The following is a 24991-nucleotide window of genomic DNA, read 5'->3' as shown; positions in this document are numbered from 1 at the left end:
TTGGTTAAAGACTATGCCAGAGTTGTTTCCACCTCTACCCCACAATTCAGATATATAGTATGGAGGTTCCTGCAAAAGTTAAAAATAGAACTACCCTACAATCAAGCAATGGCATTACAGGGTACTTATCCAAAGAATACAAAGTCACTAATTCAAAGGGATACATGCACCCCTTATTTATAGCAGTATTATTTACAGTAGCTAAACTATGAAAGTAGCCTAAGTGTCCATCAATTAATCAATGGAGAAAGATGGGGTATATATATTATATATATGTATATACATATATATACACACACACACACACATACACACACACACACACACACACACACACACACACAATGAATATTATTCAGCCATAAAAAAGAATGAAATCTTGCCATTTGCACTGACAGTGGACGGAACTAGAGAGTATATTGCTAAGTGAAACATGTCAGAGAAAGCAAATACCATATATTTCACTCATATGTGGAATTTAAGAAACAAAAAAGCCCAGCAAAGTGAAAGGGAGAGAGTAAAAGAGACATCAAGAAACAGACTCTTAATTATAGGGAACAAACTAATGGTTTACCAGAGGGGAGGTGGATGGGGGGACAGGGGTGAAAGGGGGTATTGTGATAAGCATCGCATGATGTATGGAATTGTTAAATCACTCAATTGTATACCTGAAACTAATCTAACATTGTGTTTTTAAAAATTAAAAAATAAAACTGAGTTAATAATACTAATGACACTCTAGCTTAATAGGTTGGTATTAACTTTGCATTTATTTCTTTTATTCAAGATCCCTTCAGCTATTCCCTATGGTGAGCATTCACTCTAATAAGCATACTATATCTGTCATTGGATAGGTATATATCCTTATAAAAACAAGCACTGGCCTACAAGACCGTGCATGATCTTGTGCCCATTAGATCATACCCTCTCACTTCCGTCCATCTCATTCTGCTTTAGCCATCATGGCCTTCTAGGCAGGGCCTTGCTGTTTCTTTTGCCTGAAACACTTACTGCTCAGCTATCCAATGGCTCACTCACTTTCTTCATGTCTAGTTTTCAAACGTCACTTTATTTTTAAAAACTTTCCCTAATCATTCTATTTAAAACAGCAATCCCCTTGTCACTTTCTGTACTATACCATGGTTTTTCTCAGTTCCAGTACCTGCCACCTAAAATTCTTCTCATACCTACTTTTGTTCTTTGTCTGTCTCCCCTCACTGGAATGAGAGGCGATATGGCATTATGGTTCAAAGCCAGACTCTGGAGTTCTAGTTCTTGGGCTTGCACTGTCACTCTACCACTCATTCTGTGATCTTCAGCAGGCAGTTTTGTGCCTCGATTTCCTCAGCTCTAAAATTGCGAGGATGACAGTATCTACCTCAAACCATCACAATTTTATGCAACAAATAATCTATGCTATGTAAGTATTATTTGCTGTTATCATCACTACATTTATTTTTATTATTAAGATTAAGCTCCATGAAGGCAGGGACCGAGTTCCCTTTGTATTTTCAGTGTCCAGACAGTGCCTAGAAATAGTCACTGAATATTAATTAAGTGAATACTATTTTGAGATCTTTTTCCTTTTTTTTTTTTTTAAGACTTATTTATTTATTTGAGAGGGAGAGAGAGCGTGCATCCTTGGTGGGAGGAAGTGCAGAGGGAGAAAGAATCTTGAGCAGATTTGGTACTAAGTGCAGAAGCCCAATATGGGGCTCAATCTCACCACCCTGAGATCATGACCTGAGCTGAGACCAAGAGTCAGACACTCAACCAACTGTGCCACCCAGGCACCCCAAATGAGTGCTATTGCATATGTGCATTTTTTTAAGGAAAAAAATTTAAGTATAGCATACATAATGAAAAATGCCCATCATAACTGTACAGCTCAGTGAATTTTCGCAAATAAATCCATGAGACCACCACATATGTTAAGAAATAAAATATTACCAGCCCACCAGGAGTCCCCTCCCAATAGCTATGACCCTCCCTGAACAGGTAATCGCTATCTTGACTCCTATTGTTACAGATTAATTTTATCTAACTTTGAAATTTATGTAAGTGAAAGCATACACTTAAAACTCTTGGGTAACTGACTCATTTCACTAGTTGTGGTGTATAATAGTAGTTCATTTGCTGTCATCCCTGTACAGCATTCCAGTGAATACTGTATTCCATTAGTTTTCCACTGTGGAATTATACCACCATGGATTTATCTATTCTCTAGTTGATGGAAAGTTGGGTGGCTGGTTTCCAGTTTGGAACTGCTATGACTGGTGCTGCTCTGAATATTCCCAGACATATCTGGTGCACATTTATACAGACATGCACATTTATACAGCTAGAAGACCAATCTCCTGGGAAGTAGGGCATGCTTTTGTTTACCATTAGTAGAACCTACCTGACACTTTTCCCAAGTTGCTGTACCCAGTTTATGCCCCTGACAGCAATATGTGAAAGTTCCAGTGTTCATGTGTTTTGAAACACCATATTTTGTATGATAGATTTTGTTCTCTTTCCCACTGTTTTTCACTTAGTACTGTGTTTTTATGATCTACCTATGTTTTTCTACACATATTCCCTCTAATCAATGCATAATATTTAATAACATGCATTCACCAATTGAATTCTTTTTTCCAATTTTTTTGGAATGGTGCTTGTCAGTGTAGCAGGGTCTCTGTCAACTCAACACCATTCCCCTCTTTTTCCATCCTGACAATTATCTGTGTTCACCCAATTGGCCAAGTGCTCTAGCCCCACCCACATAAGTGACATTTATGTCATCCAACAAGTCATGGTACTTCCATTATGACTCTATTATGGCCAACAAAACTTGAAGAGAAGTGTGAGTAGGATGGAATAGTGGGGAGGTTGCTTCTGATAAGGTTTCTTGGGCTTTTCTACAGAAACACAAGGAAGAGGTTCTCTTTTCTTACCTCTAGACATTGGTGTGAGATCATGATAGCTTGAACTGCTGCAGCTATATTGTGACAGGGAGGGAGCGGGGTGAAAGATGAAAAGGGATAGCATGGAGAGAGGAGTTAAGATGGCAGAGGAGTAGCAGACTGAGATGACATCAGGTTGCAGGAGTTCAGTTAGATAGTTACCAAACCATTCCGAACACCTACAAAACCAACAAGAAATCGAAGAGAAGAAGAGCAGCAATTCTAGAAACAGACAATTGACCACTTTCTGAAAGGTAGGATGTGTGGAGAAGTGAATCCGAAGCTACAGGAAGATAGACCGTGGGGGGAGGGGCTGGCTCCTAGCAAGCAGTGGAGCAACAGAGCACAAAATGTGAACTTTTAAAAGTCTGCTCCACTGAGGGACATCACTCCAGAGGCTAAGCGAGGGTGCAGCCCTTGTGGGGACATTGTGGTCTCAGGTCCTGTGGAGTCACAGAAGGATCAGGGGTGTCTGAGTATAGCAGAGCTCGCAGGTATTAGAGTGGGTAAGCTGGCTACAGAGACAGAGCCGAGGAGTGAGCTCTCAGCTCGGGATTACCTTAAACTGTGATCCGTGGCACAATCAGACCACTGCTCTTTGAACAGAGATCCCACAAGTGGCAGATCCGGCGAGAGCCACCGGAAGAGCACAGTGGCAGGAATCTGCTGGATTTGGAGACTCCAAATGGGGCTGTGTGCCAGAGACAGAAATGCTCGGTCACAGGCTGGGTGAGCTCAGAGCATGGCCGGAGATCAGGGAGACAGGAGTGATTGAGCGCTTTTCTGAGGGCACAATGAGGAGTGGGGCCCCCGAGCTCTCAAAGGGCCGGAGACTGGGAGGCCACCATTCTCATTCCCGTCCTCCAGAACTCTACAGAAAGCGTTTAGGGAACAAAAGCTCCCAAGAGTGAACTCAAGCAGATTACTTATCCTGGCCCGTGCAAGGGCAGTGCAATTCCACCTTGGGCAAAGACATTTGAGAATCACCACAACAGGCCCCTTCCCCAGAAGATCAGCAAGAACATCCAGCCAAGACAAAGCTCACTGATCAAGAACAGGGGAAGTCCAGAGGAGGGGAAAGCAAAGTATTCATGGCTTTTTCCCCATGATTCTTCAATCTTGCAAAGTTAATTAAGTTTTTTTAATTTTAGTTTTTTCTTATTCTAATTTTTTTAACTTTTCCTCTTTCCTCGTTTAATGTTTTTTTTAACTAGTTTATCTTAACAATACCTTTCTAAAAAAAAAAGAACTTTTTAAATCTTCATTATTATAGTCATATTTTATCCTTCATTTTATCTAACTTTAATTTTTGTATACATATAGGGTTTTCTCTTCTAAAAAATTTTGGGATACAACTTCTGCTAATAGATCAAAATATATCCTAAATCTAGCACAGGGCTTTGTTCTAGTCTCCAGCCTGAGCAAATTCTCTTCAATTTGTTTTCTTAACCAGCTTAACTTATCAATTCCTTTTTTAGAATTTTTTTAAAATTTTTCATCTTTACAGTCATATTCCATCCCTTTATTGTGTTTACCCTTATTTTGGTGTGTGTGTGTGTGTGTGTGTGTGTGTGTGTGTGTGTGTGTATTCTTTCTTTCTTTAAAATTTTGGGAGGTAGTTTCTTCTAAGAGACCAAAATACACCCAAAATCAAATGGGTGGCTCTGTTCTATTCACCAGTCTAATATATATATATTTTTTTAAATTTTTTTTCAAAAACTTCTTTTTGCCCCCTTTCTTCTCCCCACGATTTGGGGGTCTCTTCTGATTTGATTAGCAAACATTTTTCTGGGGTCTTTGCCACTCTTTTAGTATTTTATTCTCTCGTTCATATATTCTTATCTGGATAAAATGACAAGGTGGAAAAACTCACCATAGAAAAAAAGAACAAGAGGCAGTACCGAAGGCTAGGGACCTAATCAACACAGACATTGGTAATATGTCGGATCTACAGTTCAGAACGACGATTCTCAAGATGCTAGCTGGGCTCAAAAAAAAGGCATGGAAGATATTAGAGAAACCCTGTCTGGAGAAATAAAAGAACTAAAATCTAATCAAGCTGAAATTTAAAAAGCTATTAATGAAGTGCAATAAAAAATGGAGGCTCCTACTGCTAGGACAAATGAGGCAGAAGAGAGAATTAGTGATTAGGAGACCAAATGATGGAGAATAAAGAAGCTGAGCAAAAGAGAGACAAACAACTACTGGACCACGAGGGAAGAATTTGAGAGATAAGTGATACTACAAGACAAAACAATATTAGAATAATTGGGATTCCAGAAGAAGAAGAGAGAGAGAGATGGGGGCAGAAGGTATATTGGAGTGAATTATTGTAGAGAATTTCCCTGATATGGCAAAGGGAACAAACATCAAAATCCAGGAGGCACAGAGAACCCCCCTCAAAATCAGTAAGAATAGGTCCACACCCCATCATCTAATAGTAAAATTTCAAGTCTTAGTGACAAAGAGAAAATCCTGAAAGCAGCCTGGGATAAGAAGTCTGTAACATACAATGGTAAAAGTATTAGATTGGCAGCAGACTTGTCCACAGAGACCTGGCAGGCCAGAAAGAACTGGCATGATATATTCAGAGCACTAAATGAGAAAAACATGCAGCCAAGAATACTATATCCAGCTAAGCTATCATTGAAAATAGGAGAGATAAAAAGATTTCAGGACAAAACTAAAAGAATTTGTAAACACCAAACCAGCTCTATAGGAAATATTGAAAGCGGTCCTCTAAGCAAAGAGAGAGCTTAAAAGCAACAGACCAGAAAGGAATAGAGACAATATACAGTAATGGTCACCTTACAGGCAATATAATGGCACTAAATTCATACCTCTCAATAGTAACCCTGAATGTAAATGCGCTAAATGCCCCAATCAAAAGACACAGGGTATCAGAATGGATCCAAAAAAAAAAAAAATCAATATGCTGTCTACAAGAAACTCATTTTAGACCCAAAGACACCTCCAGATTGAAAGTGAGGGGGTGGAAAACAATTTACCATGTTAAGGGACATCAAAAGAAAGCTGGGATGGCAATCCTTCTATCAGATAAATTAGATTTTAAGCCACAGACTATAATAAGAGATGAGGAGGGACACTATGTCATACTCAAAGGGTCTGTCCAACAAGACATTCTAACAATTTTAAATACCTATGCCCCTAACATGGGAGCAACCAACTATATAAACCAATTAAGAACAAACTCAAAAAAACACATCAACAGTAATATAATAATAGTAGGGGACTTTAACATCCCCCTCACTGAAATGGACAAATCATCCAAGCAAAAGATCAACAAGGAAATAAAGGCCTTAAATGACACACTGGACCAGATGGACATCACAGATATATTCAGGACATTCCATCCAAAAGCAACAGAATACATATTCTTCTCTAGTGCACATGGAACATTCTCAAGAATAGATCACATCCTAGGTCACAAATCAGGTCTCAACCGGTTCCAAAAGATTGGGATCATTCCCTGCATATTTTCAGGTGACAGTGCTTTGAAACTGGCTCTCAATCACAAGAGGAAATTTGGAAAGAACACATGGAGACTGAAGAGCTTCCTACTAAGAATGAATGGGTCAACCAGGACTTAAAGAGGCATTAAAAAATTCATGGAAACAGATGAAAATGAAAACCCAACTGTTCAAAATCAGGTTTTGGGATGCAACAAAGGCAGTCTTAAGAAGGAACTACATAGCAATACAGGCCTTTCTCAAGAAACAAGAAAGGTCTCAAATACACAACCTAACCCTACACCTAAAGGAGCTGCAGAAAGAACAGCAAATAAAGCCTAAACCCAGCAGGAGAGAAATAATAAAGATCAGAGCAGAAACCAATGAAATAGAAACTAAAACAAAAAACAAAGAAACAAACAAAAAAACAGTAGAACAAATCAATGAAACTAGCTGTTTCTTTGAAAGAATTAATAAGATTGATAAACCCCTGACCAGACTTCTCAAAAAGATAAGAGAAAGGACCCAAATAAATAAAATCATGAATGAAAGAGGAAAGATCACAACCAACACCAAAGAAATACAAACAATTATAAGAACATATTATGAGCAACAATATGCCAGCAAATTTGACAATCTGGAAGAAATGGATGCATTCCTAGAGACATATAAACTACCAAAACTGAACCAGGAAGAAATGGAACCTGAACAGACCCATAAACAGTAAGGAGATTGAAACTGTCATCAAAAATATCCAAACAAACAAGAGCCCAGGGCCAGATGGCTTCCCAGGGGAATTCTACCAAGCATTTAAAGAAGAATTAATTCCTATTCTCCTGCAACTGTTCCAAAAAATAAAAATGGAAGGAAAACTTCCAAACTCATTTTATGAGGCCAGCATTACCTTGATCCAAAACCAGACAAAGACCCCATCAAAAAAGAGAATTACAGACCAATATCCTTGATGAACACAGATGAGAAAATTCTCACCAAAATACTAGCCAATAGGATCCAACAGTACTTTAAAAGGATTATTCACCACGACCAAGTGGGATTTATTCCAGGGCTGCAAGGTTAGTTCAACATCCACAAATCAATCAATGTGATACAATACATTAATAAAAGAAAGAACAAGAACCACATGATACTCTCAATAGTTGCTGAAAAAGCATCTGACAAAGTACAATATCCCTTCTTGATCAAAACTCTTCACAGTGTAGCATCAAAGCCATCTATGAAAAGCCCACAGTGAGTATCATTCTCAGTGGAGAAAAACTGAGAGCTTTTTTGCTAAGGTCAGGATCACAGCAGGGATGTCCATTATCACCAATGCTATTCAACATAGTACTAGAAGTCCTAGCCTCAGCAATCAGACAATAAAAAGAAATTAAAGGCATCCAAATTGACAAAGAAGAAGTCAAACTATCACTCTTTGCAAGATGATATGATACTTTATGTGGAAAACCCAAAAGACTCCACTCCAAATTTGCTAGAACTTGTACAGAAATTCAGTAAAGTGCCACGATATAAAATCAATGCACAGAAATCAGTTGCATTTCTATACACCAAGAACAAGACAGAAGAAAGAGAAATTAAGAAGTCAATCCCATTTACAATTGCACCCAATACCATAAGATACCTAGGAATAAACCTAACCAAAGAGGCAAAGAATCTGTACTCAGAAAACTACAAAGTGGGGTGCCTGGGTGGCTCAGTGGGTTAAAGCCTCTACTTTTGGTTCAAGTCATGATCCCAGGGTCCTGAGATAGAGCCCCACATCTGGCTCTCTGCTCAGAGGGAGCCTACTTCCCTTCCTCTCTCTCTGCCTGCCTCTCTGCCTACTTGTGATCTCTGTCTGACAAATAAATAATAAATAAAATATTTTTTAAAACCCTATAAAGTACTCATGAATGAAATTGAGGAAGACACAAAGACATGGAAAAATGTTCCATGCTCATGGATTGGAAGAACAAATATTGTTAAAATGTTTATGCTACCTAAAGCAATCTACACATTTAATGCAATACTTATCAAAATACCATCAATTTTTTCACAAAAATGGAACAAATAATCCTAAAATTTATATGGAACCAGAAAAGACCTCGAATAGCCAGAGGAATGTTGAAAAAGAAAGCCAAAGTTGGTAGTATCACAATTCCAGACTTCAAGCTCTATTACAAAGCTGTCATCATCAAGACAGCATGGTTCTGGTCCAAAAACAGACACATAGATCAATGAAACAGAAGAGAGAGCCCAGAAATAGACCCTCAACTCTATGGTCAACTAATCTTTGACAAGGCATGAAAGAATGTCCAATGGATAAAAGACAGTCTCTTCAACAATTGGTGTTGGGAAAATTGGACAGCCAACATGCAGAAAAGTGAAACTGGGCAATTTCCTTAAACCACACACAAAAATAGACTCCAAATGGATGAAAGACCTCAATGTGAGAAAGGAATCCATCCAAATCCTTGAGGAGAACACAGACAGCAACCTCTTCGACCTCAGCCGCAACAACTTCTTCCTAGAAACATCACCAAAGCTAAGGGAAGCAAGGGCAAAAATGAACTATTGGGACCTCATCAAGATCAAAAGCTTTTGCACAGCAAAGGAAACAGTCAACAAAACCAAAAGACAACTGGCAGAATGGGAGAAGATATTTGCAAACGACACATCAGATAAAGGGTTAGTATTCAAAATCTATAAAGAACTTATCAAACTCAACACTGAAAGAACAAATAATCCAATCAAGAAGTGGGCAGAGGATATGAACAGATATTTCTGCAAAGAAGACATCCAGATGGCCAACAGACACATGAAAAAGTGCTCCACATCACTTGGCATCAGGGAAATACAAATCAAAACCACAATGAGATACCACCTGACACCAGTCAGAATGGCTAAAATTAACAAGTCAGGAAACGACAGATGCTGGCAAGGATGTGAAGAAAGGTGAGCCCTCCTACACTGTTGGTGGGAATGCAAGCTGGTGCAGCCACTCTGGAAAACAGCATGGAGGTTCCTCAAAATGTTGAAAATAGAACTACCCTATGACCCAGCAATCACACTACTGGGTATTTACCATAAAGATACAAATAGAGTGATCCGAAGGAGCATGTACACCCAAATGTTTATAGCAGCAATGGCCACAATAGCCAAACTATGGAAAGAACATAGATGTCCGTCAACAGATGAGTGGATAAAGAAGATGTTGCATATATATATATATATATATATATATATATATATATATATATATATATAAAATGGGATACTATGCAGCCATCAAAAGAAATGAAATCTTGCCATTTGCAATGATGCGGATGGAACTAGAGGGTATTATGCTGAGCGGAATAAGTCAATCAGAGAAAGACAATTATCATATGATCTCCCTGATATGAGGAATTTGAGAGGCAACGTGGGGGGTTTGGTGGGAAGGGAAGGTAAAAAAATGAAACAAGATGGGATCAGGAGGGAGACAAACCATAAGAGCCTCTTAATCTCACAAAACAAACTGAGGGTTGTTGGGGGGAGTGGGGGAGGGAGAGAGTGGTGGGTTTATGGACATTGGGGATGCTATGTGCTGTGAAGTGTGTAAGCCTGACGATTCACAGACCTGTACCCCTGGGGCTAATAATACATTATGTGTTAATTTTTTTTAAAAAGGATAGGATGAAGCCACCAGCCACCCTATCTTCAGACCTGTTAAATGAGAAAATTATTTTAGTTGGATTTTCTCTCTTGCAACCAAAAGGATCCCATCATAATAATTAAAATATTAGTATTGGCTTATTCCTTAAAATCTACTATATTTAAATGGATTGATATAACACTATTTCTCAGTTCCTTTACTCAGTTTTAAATAATATCAATTTGAAGCTCTTCATTGACTTTGAGGTAAATTTTATGACACTGATCTTCTAACAAATAGGTATATCTTTTAACTTACTGCTCAGCATTGGGCAATTTGTTGCTTTATAAATTTAAAAGAAGACAGTCGACTTTGAACAAATATGATCTGCTAACTACATATATATATGTATATATATACACATATATGTATATAAAATTTTAAATTTTGGATAGGTAATACATAAATTGATACAAAATACATTGTCATTTACATGGATTCCTGATTTATTTGACCAGTCTTTTATGGGCTAATTAAATTAACACACAGCTTAAAAATAATATAATTACTCTTGATGGAACACCTACTTTGTGCTAGGCATTGAATCTGGGCCTTTGTGAGCATTATTTAATTTTTACTCCTATGAGCTACTTTTGGTCCAATTTTTAGGAGGATAAAATGAGGCTCAGAGAAGTTAAGTAACTTGCAGGTTACCCAGCAAGTGAGGAGCAGGGTTGGAATGTGAACCCAGACCTAACAGAATATAAAACATAGTCTTGGTCACTTGACTATATGACCACTCTAATTTTTACTATGATAATTACACACACCTTTAAAGCCAGATAAGAGGTTTCCTAACAAAGGTTTACCCTTTAATGTAAGCAAAAGTAACAATAAATAAGTAACATTTAACGTTCTGGGGCACTTTCTATGTGCTGTGCAATCATTCTAAATATTTTAAGAATACCAAAGAATTTACTCTTGTTTAAAAATAGTAACCACTTTACTCTTCAGATAAATCATAAATTATTTGGGAATAAACAAAGCAGCCTCAAAAAAGCAGCAGTCTTAAAGTAATATTTTGATTGTATTTCACATAGAAATAAATTGGAGGACATTCACTATTTGATAAATAAGTTCAGTGTATTATAGGGATGGAAAATATTATCATGGCACACTCATTTTGGCTTTATTTTTGTCAAGTATTTTATAATTACTTTTACCTCCTAACCATCAAAGCAATATGGTATAATAAGTTAATATTCTAACTCAAAATTATTAAGTGAGGAAACTCAGGCTAAATTATGTGCACAAGAGGTTTCTGTAAGCATTAGAAATAAGCTCAAGTAATATCATCTAGACCTTGGGCACTTGCCTTTAGTATGGCAAATCCCAGAATTGGGGTGGAGTATGAAGGGGAGAAGAGTTGGTAAAGAGTACTACTTAAAAGTAAACTCCTTCCCCTTACTCTCATCCCCAGTCATCTAAGATTCTCAAGCTCTTTCCATCCTTTCATGCGATAGCAATAGTATTGCTTACTGTCTATCTTTATGGCTTACCTCTAAGCTGTTCATGATCCCATCCTACCAATGATTAACCAAAGGAAGCTGACCGAACACAGACCTTCAGGTTGCTGTCCAATGGGCAGGTGCATAGCCTTCTATCTAGAAAATCTTATACATGTGAGAAAAGCAGTTCATCCCATTATACCTCTAACATTTGTAGGATGGGAGGCAAGAATATAAATGAAGGCCCATACTTAAAAGTTAAAAAATCAGGCTAACAGAATTGTTAACTAAAATATATCTTATCTTCCTATCTTGACAACTTCAAAACAACAAAATTTTTTAAATGTGTGCAAGCTATGGGTTTTATGCAACTAAAAGTCAACAAAATAACAAAGACTACTGAACTCAATTGTTACTGTACCTGAGTAATACTTGGATGAGCAATCAAGATGTCCACAATTCATAAAATATTATATATTTATTCTATGAAATATATTTTCTTGCCTTTGGTTTACCAAGATTACTAATGATGTTGTTAAAACAAGATTTTCACATAATTTGAGTTCTACTGACAGGAAATGTTAAACTGGACAACCTTTCTTGGGTCAAAATTATTTCATAGTTTTTATTAATTCCCTTTGGAAAAACTTAGCTCAGCTGTAATAATCACATATGGAATTGTCAATAACACTTTTAAAACGATACTCAGTTCAGAAGTGAATATTTACTCCACAGATGCTCAAACCTATTATAGTGGATTTGCATATGATGCATTGTTATTGCAAAACAATATTACTATGTATTTGAATTTCATCACATAACATTGCTATCATATCATGATTTTTCAAGATCTCTTAAAATAATATCTAGATTCATACAGTTTTTCCTAATTCTTCTGCTTTTACATTTTAAAATTCTGGAATATTAAAAAAAAAAAAAAAGGAAAGCAGCAGCATTTGCTCAATTTGTCTTTTTTGGTCTTTAATAGCCAGAAAACAGTCTTTATAGGAATTAGTTTGGGGATTTTTCATGTGAGTATATGAATCTTCTTTGTAGCTATTTTTGACCATTTTTATTTCTTCATTTTAACTTTTTTTTCCAAGTTGTTACTTTTGTTGCATATTGCACTTGTGGTTTCTACTTATTAAAAACTATTTTCTTTAAATTCTAAGTGTTTTTTAATCTTTTTTTAAAAGTAAAGTAGCCAAACTTAGATCCGCTTTTTTCTAAGCTTTTGCTAATATTAATCGCAAGTAAACATTGCTAATCCACATGTATTAGGGTCAAATTTGATGTTTATCTCAAGATGTTCCACCTTTGGACAGATCCTGAAAATACTGTATCTAATGTTTAAGCTGTTCCAAAAAATGTCAACAACATCAGCAACATCGAGGCAATCTCTCTCAGTAATAAGTTTAAATTATGTACCATAAATTACACAAAGAATTGTTCTGGGGCGCCTGGGTGGCTCAGAGGGTTAAGCCTCTGCCTTCTGCTCAGGTCATGATCCCAGGGTCCTGGGATCGAGCCCCACGTCGGGCTCTCTGCTCAGCGGGGAGCCTGCTTCCTCCTCTCTCTGCCTGCTTCTCTGCCTACTTGTGGTCTCTGTCTGTCAGATAAATAAATAAAATATTAAAAAAAAAAAAAAGAATTGTTCTGAATTTTTCACCAAAATCACCTTTCTGATTTTTTCATCACCTAACCATGTTAGCACCACTATCATAGTTTTGCTTTCAACAATCTTTTATTTTTTTAATGTAATGTTTTTATTAGTCTCAGATAAGATTCATCTTTCTTTCACTCGCTTGCTTGCTTGTTTGCTTTGTTGCTTTCTTTCTTTCTTTGAGTAGAGCTGGCACACAATGTTACATCAGTTTCGGGTATGCAATACAACAATTCAACTTCTCTCTACATTATGCTATGCTCCCCACAAATGTAGCAATCATCTGTCACCATACAACACTATTATAATATCACTGACTGAATTCCCTATGCTGTGCCCTTTATTCCTACAATTTATTCATTCCATAAATGGATGTCTGCAGCTCCCACTCCCCTTCATCCATTTTGCTCATTCCCCAACTGCTCTTCCCTCAGTTTTTTCTGTTTTCAGGTCTTCTGCTTTTTCTTTATTCATTTGTTTTTTTAATTCTCTGTACCAGAGTCATCATTTGTTTCATTATTTTTTACCCATCTTAAATTTTTGGTCATTCTGTCTTCAAATTTCAAGATCATTTCTACCAATCCTAGATATCTGCCATTAAGTCCTATCAATATTAAGCTTAGATGAATATTGAATATACAACATTATTCTGTAAAGAACATTATGCCCATGGACTAGTTTGACATATAATTTCTGGAATGTTATTGGTTGTTTGGGATTACTTGGCACTTTTTTTTTTCTAGTTTTAGTAATTACATCTGAACCTTTCTGTGTTCAAGTGACATTTCATGGCATTTTAATTGAGAATTTAAGTGTTTCTTATCACAAATACATTCATTGGCTCCAGCCAATCATGAAGATTGGTTGTGAAACATATTAACAAATGATAACAAAGTAGTTCCTAAGTAGAGAATATAAAAACCAGTTTCTACTACCTCCTACTTGAAAGAATTTTGGAATCAAATGAAATATTAAAAATTCTGCCATGTTCTTGCATTGGAAATTCTAATCATTAATTCAAATCTGAATGTGTTTTACTAGAAACGTTGTCAGAAGGACATAGCATTGCCATTTCTAAGATCATCATCTAGTCAGATGCTCTGGAGTATTCTTCCTCTATTTGCTAATTTCAAGACCGTTCATTCTCCAACTTCTAATTTACAGGCCAGAGTTGCTTTTGTTGTTTCTGGGTTATGAAATGGATATAAAATTGATTCTCTTTTTCATTCTCATTGTTTTCATTAGTGATTAAATCTTCATTTAATAAAGAATGTAAAGTTGAGAGAGGTTCTTATCTGACCTATTTAAGTTGTGGATTGATGAGAATAATTTTCTTGTTATTTGCATTGTTTTGATCATTGGTTACATCTCCTTTAGAAAAGAACTTGTTATCTCTTGTTTGCAAACTCTATTAGGGCCATGCTCAATAGAAGTCTGCTCACTTTCGTTGTCCCCATATTTTTATTTTTAACTTAAGTAGACCTTCACTCTGAAAATTCTGTATTTTTTTCTTTATAGTTTTTTTTCTTTTCTAATCCATACTTTTGAATTCCCTGTTTCTATCAAAATTTTCTATTTTTCACTGGCCCTCATTTTCAAGGATCTAAAAGATTAAAAAGTAAAATGTAGTTGTATAAAGGGTATAAAATTTTAAATATATTTTAATCAGAAATGTAAATTTAAAATGCAGAAAAATGAAAACTTCTATGTTAATAGCTCTCTTTCTTCTGAAATACACAAAATTATTAAAATAAAAAGATAAAATATATACTATAATGAATATCAAATTATAAAGCAAGACTAAATGCTGAATTTTTATTTTAATTTTTGAAAATTTAAATACTCTCATTAAACATTTAATAAAACTACTTGCATTTCTAGCATTCAATATCCATCTAATTGCCATCATTTCAGAGTTGGTATCACACTTTAAGCATATTACATCTAGACATAGATGCACACCAGTATGAGAGCAATATTAATATTGTTTAATATTGCAAAATACTCTCCAGCCATCATTTACAATAATTGCAAATACTGAGGATATCTGGAGAAAGTCCAGAACCATAAATTGCTTTATATGGAGGGAAGCAAGAAAATGGATGTTCAGCACTAGTGGGAAATAAAACTTCATTATGCCGATACCTAATGTATTCACACTGCGAGAAGAAGGATTTGACAAGTTAATTAGTTTATCTTTTCTCTTATTTAAGTGTTTCTGCCATTCAAATCCTCCCTGGACTCTGAAGCATTCTCCTTTTCTCAGGTTGGAGGTAGCATAACCCACAATATGTCACAGCTTTCAGATGTAATTATTTCTTATTTCTAGGAGGTAGTTGAAAGATGTGGGAAAGCAGTTCCCTGTAGCCTGATGGCTGTTGGTCCACAAGCATGTATGTTTAGTGAAAGAAGAGCCTATGGTTTTTTAAATAATTTACTGTTTATATGTTGTATATACTCGTGATTTGAGAGCCCTCTGAAGCCCAGAGTCCAGAGCCTCTTTTTCTCAGACTGAGGTATGGTACTGCGCTCATCATTCCATATTTCCTCTACTCCTTTCTTAATCCACTGCCTCACTGTACATCAAAAACCACTGCTCCTCCACCATAGCCCAGTTTAAGCCCCTGATTAATTTACTTTTTCAGCTACTCTGAATTTATTTAGAATTGGAACAGAAAAAGCTCAGACTTTCACATGTTGTAAAGCATTATTTGTGAGGAAAACGGAAGTCCTATAGTAAGGATGAGGAGTCGAACTTTTGTACATGCTGTTCCCTCTGCCTGAAACACTGTGCACTCCTCTCTTCAGCTATTTAACTCTTATTTAGATCTCTGCTCAGTTGTAACTTCCATAGAAAAGCCTTCTTTGGCAGCCACAATTAGTTCACAGTTCCTTTGTATATGTTCTCCCAGCATTTTCATCTATTTAACAGAGTGATGATGTCATATTTATATCTGCAATTTGACTAGTATTTGTCTCCCTCCATAGAGAGGAATTGACATGAGGACCATGTCTGAGTGTATCCTGATTCACTATTATATCCCCCGAGCTTAGGCTATGTTTTGCACAAAGAAGACACTCAAGATTTAATTAATTGGGAGCCATTCATCAGCTGCGTCTTACACTCTATTTTCTTCCTTGCTTTTAGGCCTTGATCAAATCGTGTGACTAAAGAAAATCTATTTGGCTTTCAGATCTCAGCTTAATAGTGTCTTCTTAGGAAAGCTTTCCCAGCTGTCTCTGACAAATTCGAGTCCCCTTATTTTCTTATATTAGAAAATATTGAAAACTTCATTTGGCCTCCTAATGTGATTTCACATCATGTGTTTACACCTGAGCACCCATGCTCCAATGGATTCTCCCCAAAGTTGTGGAAAATAGAATATTGAAAAGACTGTCTTCACGGAGGGTATGTGCATTACAGCAATCTTAGAAATATTTCCACTGGCTTAGCAAAATCTTAAGTGTGGCCACAGAGCATGGTCAATTTTAGCAATAAGTGTATCTTCTCAAAATCAATTACTTTGAACAATGACATGGGAACCAGAAAGTACATTTTCTAATATGATCACATTATTTTGAAGTAGTTCAGGATTTATCTTCAGCATTCAGATTTACCTAGACACTAAGCTGCTGGGGAAACACAAACAAATATTTCTGGAAAGTTTCTTGACTCCTTTTTTGTAAGTTCTAACTCCATTACCATGAAATCATTTGTTTATTATAGAATGACTTTCATCCTGGTTCTGCTGAGAACTTGAAAAACTAGAAGAACCAACAAATGACGGTAAAATGTCTCTCTACATTTTCCCATTACTCTCAATATCTGGTGGACACGGACCAAACTTTTAATTTTGCTTCCTGCCTCTTCAGCTTTCCCATACACATTTTCAGGATATCTGGTCTCTGCCTCTTTGAACAATTTTCTTTGTATTTTAAAAGAAAAGACAGCACAATTGGACTATAATAGGCACTGACATCACAACCCACAAAATAACTGTTGTTAAGTTGAATCAGCAGTGAAAGTTTTTCGGTACATAATTTTTTTTTCTCTCATTTGAGTCTTCATCTATTTTAAGACATGGCATAATTACTTGGAAATGGTGAGCCAAGTTAGAGACAGTCAAACAGGGCACTTCGTTCTCATGAGTTACTGAGGGTCCATGTGGCCTCGGGGTACTGGCTAGCTCTGTCTCAAATGACTGAACTTTCTACCTAAAGTGTACCATGAGCAGAGAAGGATTTTATTAAACTCAGTTGGGGGAAATGTGAAAAAGCATCAGACTAATTACATTCAGACTCAAATGATCAAGCAATAGTTCTTCGGCTCAATCCATAAGAGAAGCTTTACTAAGTGAGACTCAGAAGAAGAAAAATAATTTTTTAATGTGTTAAGAAATTAGCAAAAATACGACCTGGAATATGGCATTTAACCATGCCAAAAGGCCCAGCCCCAATTTGGAATCAATGAGAATAACCTGGCAAAAAAAGTGTACCATCAAGTTCTGAGAAAGTGAGCACTGGACACCCTGACTCTGTGGACTTAGAAACAGAGGGGGAAAATACACACTTTTTTTTCCTACTCATATGAAAACAATGTTAAAATTGCTTTGAGGTCTTTACTTCACACAAAATAGCATTATTCTGTTTTGAATCAAGGTAGTATGTTTTAAGCAGAGAGCCTAATTCATCTGTTTTTATCAGGTAATAAAATGGAAGTGAGGTCCCAATAAATGTCTATTATCTTGCTTCTAGCTGTAAAAGACATACCTCAGGAGTTTTATCTGCTGTAGAACAGCAGATGTTCCTGCTGAGATTCTGTGTAAATTCTCTTTGGAGCAAACAAAGCACTTTCTTTGTGGTTGACGGGAGCCAAACTAGGAATCCTCCGAAGGTGTGTCCAATTCCTAGGGATTCTAAACAGCACTGCCACCCTGCTTCCTCTCAGCCTCAACTGGGAAGTGAAACATTACTACAATTTTTCAATTATTTTCCAGTGCAGAAATGTTTTAACTTTTTGCCTTTGCAAAGCATCCTGTAAGTATTCTTTCCTTTCTACGCCCCCCACAACTCCCACCTTTGGATTGTTTTTCAGTTATTTCTTAATCATAGGTAAATTTTTAAAACAGCTGAACTCGCTAAGTGCTGCTCCTGACACAATATTAGTAAACTGAAATATTTTCTTTTAAAGTATTAAAATACACTTGAATGGTGTTCCAGAGATAGAGACTGCTAAAAAGTCACTTGGGGCAAATACTGCATAATTCTTCTGCACAATTTTCAGTTCATATCAATTTGAGGGAATATGGTTTTAGTAAATGCTTTGTCTACATTGGATGATAACTCTGTGGCTTTTGTTAGCTATTTCATTTCCTGGCTAAAATTAGTCCAAAATGAAGGAAAGTCTGTGTTTATTTTGTAACTATTTCATTAGTAGGTTATAAGTTACATTTTTTCATTGCTCAGATTTTATTGAGTAAAGACGTGAAAGTAATTTCTACAGGATCTTATTAGCCATACATGTTTCCAAAGGTAAAGTTGGAAGCAAAATTTCATCCCCTTATCATACTGCCTAAGTCTTATTTTTTATTTCTAACCTTCCATTATTTAACTGGCCTGTTACACAAAACAGGACTATTTAAGAATGTCTCATAACATCGCCATGTCCTAAAATTTTCCATGACCCATATTTTGGATTATACCTTTAAGACTTTTAAATAGTGAATAATTTTATGCTTATCCAAGATCCAATCTTTCCATTACTGTTCCTGTTCTCTGTGTCCCAGTTCATAGGTTTTTTTAGCATAAAGCAGCCATAAGAAGAAAACATATTTCAGAGGTTCTGAAAGCGAAAGAAGTATGGATACCTCAAATCTCTCACTGGTCTTGAGCCTAGCTGCTCATCTAACAGTATTAATTTATTACCAACTACTACAATTTTGTGCCACGATAGGGGAGAGGCCCAAACAGCTTCCATAAGTTGCATTTCAAAATAAAATCTTATCTAGACTCTCTTCAGCAAAGTGAAACCAAGGCTATCATTTTCACCAGGAAATGATGCCCTTCACTTTAACCCCACAAGAGTTATTTGTCGAAAGCCATCCTAAAATCACCTACATCTTGACCTCTTGCCCCCAAGTTTCCCAGAAATGATGAAACCATCATTTTCTAGCTTATCTAGAGCACAACTACCCTTCTGCTCCACCACCATGACTGCACAATCACTGGGGAAGTAGTGCAGCTGATGTCTTGAGGGAAGAAGGGGTAAGAGGTGACACCTGTTCTACTTCCTTTTCCCAGCCACCCTTGAACAGAGGTTGGGCTGTGTCTGAAAATTTTCCAGAGACTTCCTTCCACCAGCACAGTTGTCACATAGAGATTGAGGGATGATTTGTGTGTGTCAACTTGGCTATGCTATAGTACCCAGTTATTGAATCAAACACTGGTCTAGGTGTTGCTGTGAAAGTATTTTTGTAAATGTGCTTAATATCTACAATCACTTGACTTTAAGTAAAGGAGATTACCCTCAGTAAGGTGAATGGACCTCATCAATCAATTGAAGTCCTTAAAAGCAAAAAGAGGTTTCCTAGAGAAGAAGGAATTTTGCCTCAAGACTGAAACATCAGCTCCTGAGTGTCCAGCCTGCAGGCCTGCCTGCCCCATAGATTTCATACTTGTCAGTCCCTACAATCTCATAAGCCAATGCTGAAAACAAATTAGTTAGTATACATATTGATTCTGTTTCTCTGCAGAACCCTGACGGATACAGAGCCTGTGAGCTAACAGGAGGAGCTATGAATAGATACCCCTGTTCATGTTGGAGAAGTACACTTCTAAGAACTTCCCTTAAAGTTGGGAGGATTCCTAGAGAAAACCAGAACATAGCTGTCTCCCATGTTTGGCTATGTATACATGGGGACCAGTGCACTGGATACCTTTTCTATACCTTTTTTTCTTTTTTTTTTTTTTGCCTCATTTTAAATATGTAATTGTATTGTACTAAAGGCAAGGTCTCACAATTCTGCCTCAATGTTTTTAACAAATAAATATTTATGGTAGAATAAGGTTTTTGATCATACGAATCCATTATCTTTGACAATATATCTTGGCACTTAGGCATTTCGTTTCAACAGTGCTTAGGTTTGGATGTATTGTTATAATTATGTAATTAGATCATTCAAGGTAATTGAAAAGCAGTAATTCTTTTAGGACAAAGAAAACATTTCCTAGAAAATTTTGCACAAAACTTAAAAAAAAAAACTCTTGAATTGTGAAAAGTGGAAAATGCTGATCGATAAGGATCTTGTAAATATTACTAGCTTGAAACAATGGAACAAGGGGGCTCTTCAGGCACAAAGATGGTTTCTTGTAGCACACTTTTAGAATCCTAAATATTGAAAGGCATCTATAATTTTTTAAATTATTCTTTTGTGTAGAAAAAGTTCCATCATGTCAACTAATTTTTCATCGTAGAGTGTTTAGAAATTTCAGAAAGCCTGCAGTTATACTGATCATGATTTGTCCATCCATTCTATGTGACTAAAGTTAATAATGACTCTTAGTTGAACAATCTCACTTCCCTGCTCTATAGCAGATTATATACTTTCTAGATTCACATTAGTTTATATTAAAAAAAAAAAAAACCAGGAAAAATACTAGATTATAACAAACAAAATAGGCAATAAAATGCTAATTTAATTAAAATATATATCACAGATTTTTAAATACAAACTTCTGACTAACCTTAGTATTATCTAGGGTAATTGATCTCAATCTCTCTTTTTTCAAAGATTTTTATTCATTTGACACTGAGAGAGACCAAGCACATGCACAGCAGAAGGAGAGGGAGAAGCAGAGTTCCCCACTGAGCAGGGAGCCTGATGCAAGACTTGATCCACTCAGGTCATAATCCCAGGGCCACCCAGGCACCCTAAATATCTCTCTTTTGAAAACAGAATGTGAGACAAATGTAGAAATGGTACTGGATAAGAGGACTGATATTTACAATCATTTTCACAGCTTATTTTTATTAACATTCATTCTGCTACGTTCTCAGAGCCCTAGTGAAAAAAAAAAAAAAAGATATGCCTAATTTCTAAGCCAGTACTAACTTATAATTGGACCCAAAAAAATAATATTATTTCTGATATAAGAAACAATATATTACAGTGGTTAAGTCAACCAGATCTGGTTATGAATCCTACCTCCACCACTTTCCAGCTATGTGACTGCAGAATTAACCATTATAGGCTTCAGTTTCTCCATATATAAAATAGGGATAGGAAGCTTACTCACTAAGTCATTGTAATGACAAAGTTTTATACATATAGATTTTTAAATAACTGTACATACACAGAGTGACACTTAGCATGACACTTGACAAGTAGCACATGCTTTATAAATGTACATAATGTCCTATTTTAGAAATTGCCTTTTCTCAAAATCATTAAAATTCTATTCTTAAAAAAATGTATCTTCTTGTTCAATATACTTAAAAACTAACTAGCATTTAAAATGTCTGTTTACATTAATGCTCACCGTGAAACATAAAACACAAAAGTTAATTGTGTAGTTTTTTAGTGATAAGCAACAGAAATGTACTAAATGAGAAAATGAATTTCTGGGTATCAGAGAGTACCAGAAGCCTTGGAAAAAATCAGGAGTTAGGCAGTTCTGAGGTTCTAAATAGCAGAAGCTAATGATTTTTTTTCTCCCCCCCTTTAAGATTTTGCTGCTACAATGATTCCATTCCAAGTATTTCAGTCATTTTGTCACTAAAGATTCAAATTCCAAGAGATGACGTCTAATTGGTCTAGATCTGTTGAGAAAAAGTAGACCTTTAGCTACAGTTCCACCTGTGTTTTGCCTGCCAAAGCAAAGTCCAAAGGCTGTTACAGGGGAAGGAGAAACTGATGCAAAGGAGAAAACATATACCTTCTATGTACAAAGGTACTGTCTTTTATTGTTCTTCATAAATCATATGCCCTGATAACTTTACATAATCACGTATATTGGATAAATTATAAGGGTCAAGAACTATGTTATTTCTTTAATGCCCCCAAACACACATACATGCACATACTCACAATAATAGTAGAGAACCTAGAATTGTAAGTAAACATGCAATACTCTCAAATACATTGACATCTCCTGGAAGTGGTAATGACAAATTTCCATTTCTACTTGTACATTAGGAGTGCATTGAGAAAATCTGCTCTCCTTCCTTACCCCCTTTTTCCACCTTTCCTGGTCTTTGCCACTTTGGTTTCTGAGAGTAGCAGTAATGTTAGCAAGATCTTCCAGTACCAAATAGTCATAAGATGCGGTTTTGAGGTAAGGAACAATGAATGAGAGGCACCCTGAACCTCCACAGGTGCCCACGCTCATCTGTTGACACGGGAAGTATACTAGAGATGCTAATCTACTTGATACTTCTGATGAATGGTAAAAGTGACTCAATCACTTTTCAATTCAAACACTATCCAATTTTGTCTGTTTAACTTCTCAATTATAGTGAAGCTGAAACTTTTCCGGTAGTAACAATTCGATGAAATTCTTTCTTCTTTGAAAAAACATCAGTACGCTACTACAAAGAATTTCATCAATGTATACTTACCAAGTGGTGACTTACTTCAGGCTAATTTCTTTTAAGTTATATATAATTCTAAAAAAACTGGTTAACATCTTCCCAAAATTTGTAGCAGAATGAAAGCAGTATATTTGGTCAATGAGATTATTTTTTAAAAGATTGTCAAAGGTATACTGAGAACAGCAAAGAAGTGACAAAGAACAAAAACTGCTATGAAAATGCACTGAAACATCAGAGCAAATGCCTTGTACACTTCAAATGTTCTCCTGAACTATATTACATTACAGTATAATAACTGACATTTATAATAATGACCCTAAGTCCTTAAGAATTCTATTTAAGTTAAAAAGGATGTGATATATTTTAAAAAGATGTGCAAGAAAAAAAAATTCTTTGAAAGGCTGGATATAAAAGGGGTAAACTTGGGGAATTTTTAAAATATATAAGATTTTCTTTTTTTTAATTTTTTAAAAGATTTTATTTATTTATTTTTTTTAAAGATTTTATTTATTTATTTGACAGAGAGAGATCACAAGTAGACAGAGAGGCAGGCAGAGAGAGAGAGGGAAGCAGGCTCCCCGCGGAGCAGAGAGCCCGACGCGGAACTCGATCCCAGGACCCTGAGATCATGTCCCGAGCCGAAGGCAGTGGCTTAACCCACTGAGCCACCCAGGCGCCCAGATTTTATTTATTTATTTGACAGAGAGAGATCAGAAGTAGGTTGAGAGGCAGGCAGAGAGAGAGAGAGGCAGAAGCAGACTCCCCACTGAGCAGAGAGCCCGATGCAGAGCTCAATCCCAGGACCCTGAGATCATGACCTGAGCCAAAAAAGAGGCTTTAACCCACTGAGCCACCCAGGTGCCCCTAAAATATATAATATTTTCAAAAAATAAAAAATATATATATATAATATTTAGCTCTCAAGATTCTGGATAATGGGGTGCCTGGGTGGCTCCGTGGGTTAAAGCCTCTGCCTTCGGCTCAGGTCATGATCCCAGGGTCCCAGGATCGAGCCCTACATCGGGCTCTCTGCTCAGCAGGGAGCCTGCTTCCCTTCCTCTCTCACTGCCTACTTGTGATCTTTGTCAGATAAATAAATAAAACCTTAAAAAAAAAAAAAAGACAACAGCTTTGTTTTTCATTCATGCCACCTGACTATTGTGGCTTGACTAGGACTCCATTCTTGGTAGAGTGATGGACCATCTGTTGTCTGCTATGAAGCTGGCTACCATGCAGGAGGAAGAGAAAGATGGTGATTTATGCTCTCTCTCTCCTTCCTGGAGGTCATGTGGCCATGAGCCTTTTCAAGGAGAAGTACAAACCTACCATGTACTAAAATGAGGAAACCAAAATATTGGTGAACAGCCTTAATAACTGTTAGCACAATCAAGTAACTAGAAAGTAGGGGAGGAGAGTTCAAACTCAGGCATCCTAAAAACAATGAGTTTAGAGTAAAGACTAGAGAAGTCTCTAAGTTGTGTACCTATCAAGGAGAGTGAGTAGGGGAAGACATCCTTTAGAGAGTTTTTTCTCTCCTTGCAAAAGTGTTTTTTAACAGATCTTGCTTAAATGTTGTCATGTTGGAGAAATCATAGTTTCAAGGCAAACTTGCCCTCTGTTCAAGTCATGGAATTAACAGATATGCTTAATAAAAATGGGAGGGGGTACCTGGGTGGCTCAATGGGTTGCAAGGATGGTTCAACATCTGCAAATCAAAAATGTGATATACTACATAAATACAAGAAAGGACAAGGACGATACGATGCAGAAAAAGCATTTGATGGAGAAAAAGCATTTGAGAAAGTATGCCATCCTTTCTTGATAAAACTTTTCACAGTGTGAATATCATAAGAGCGATCTATGAAAAGCCCACAGAGGATATCATTTTCAATGGGGAAAAACTGAGAGCTTTTTCCCTAGGGTCAGGAACATGGAAGGGATGTCCACTATCACCACTGCTGTTCAACATAGCACTAGAAGTCCTAGCCTCAGCGATCAGACAACAAGAAATAAAAGGCATCCAAATTGCCAAAGAAGAAGTCAAACTCTCTCTCTTTGCAGATGATATCATATTCTACAGGGAAAACCCAAATGACTCCACCCCAAAATTGCTAGAACTCATACAGGAATTTAGCAAAGTGGCAGGATATAAAAATCAATGCACAGAAATTGGTTGTATTTCTAT

The sequence above is a fragment of the Enhydra lutris genome, unplaced genomic scaffold, assembly GCF_002288905.1.
Source record: "Enhydra lutris kenyoni isolate GAN:26980312 unplaced genomic scaffold, ASM228890v2 scaffoldscaffold19, whole genome shotgun sequence".
In the NCBI taxonomy this organism is placed as follows: domain Eukaryota; kingdom Metazoa; phylum Chordata; class Mammalia; order Carnivora; family Mustelidae; genus Enhydra; species Enhydra lutris.
Note: the sequence above shows the minus strand (reverse complement) of the source record.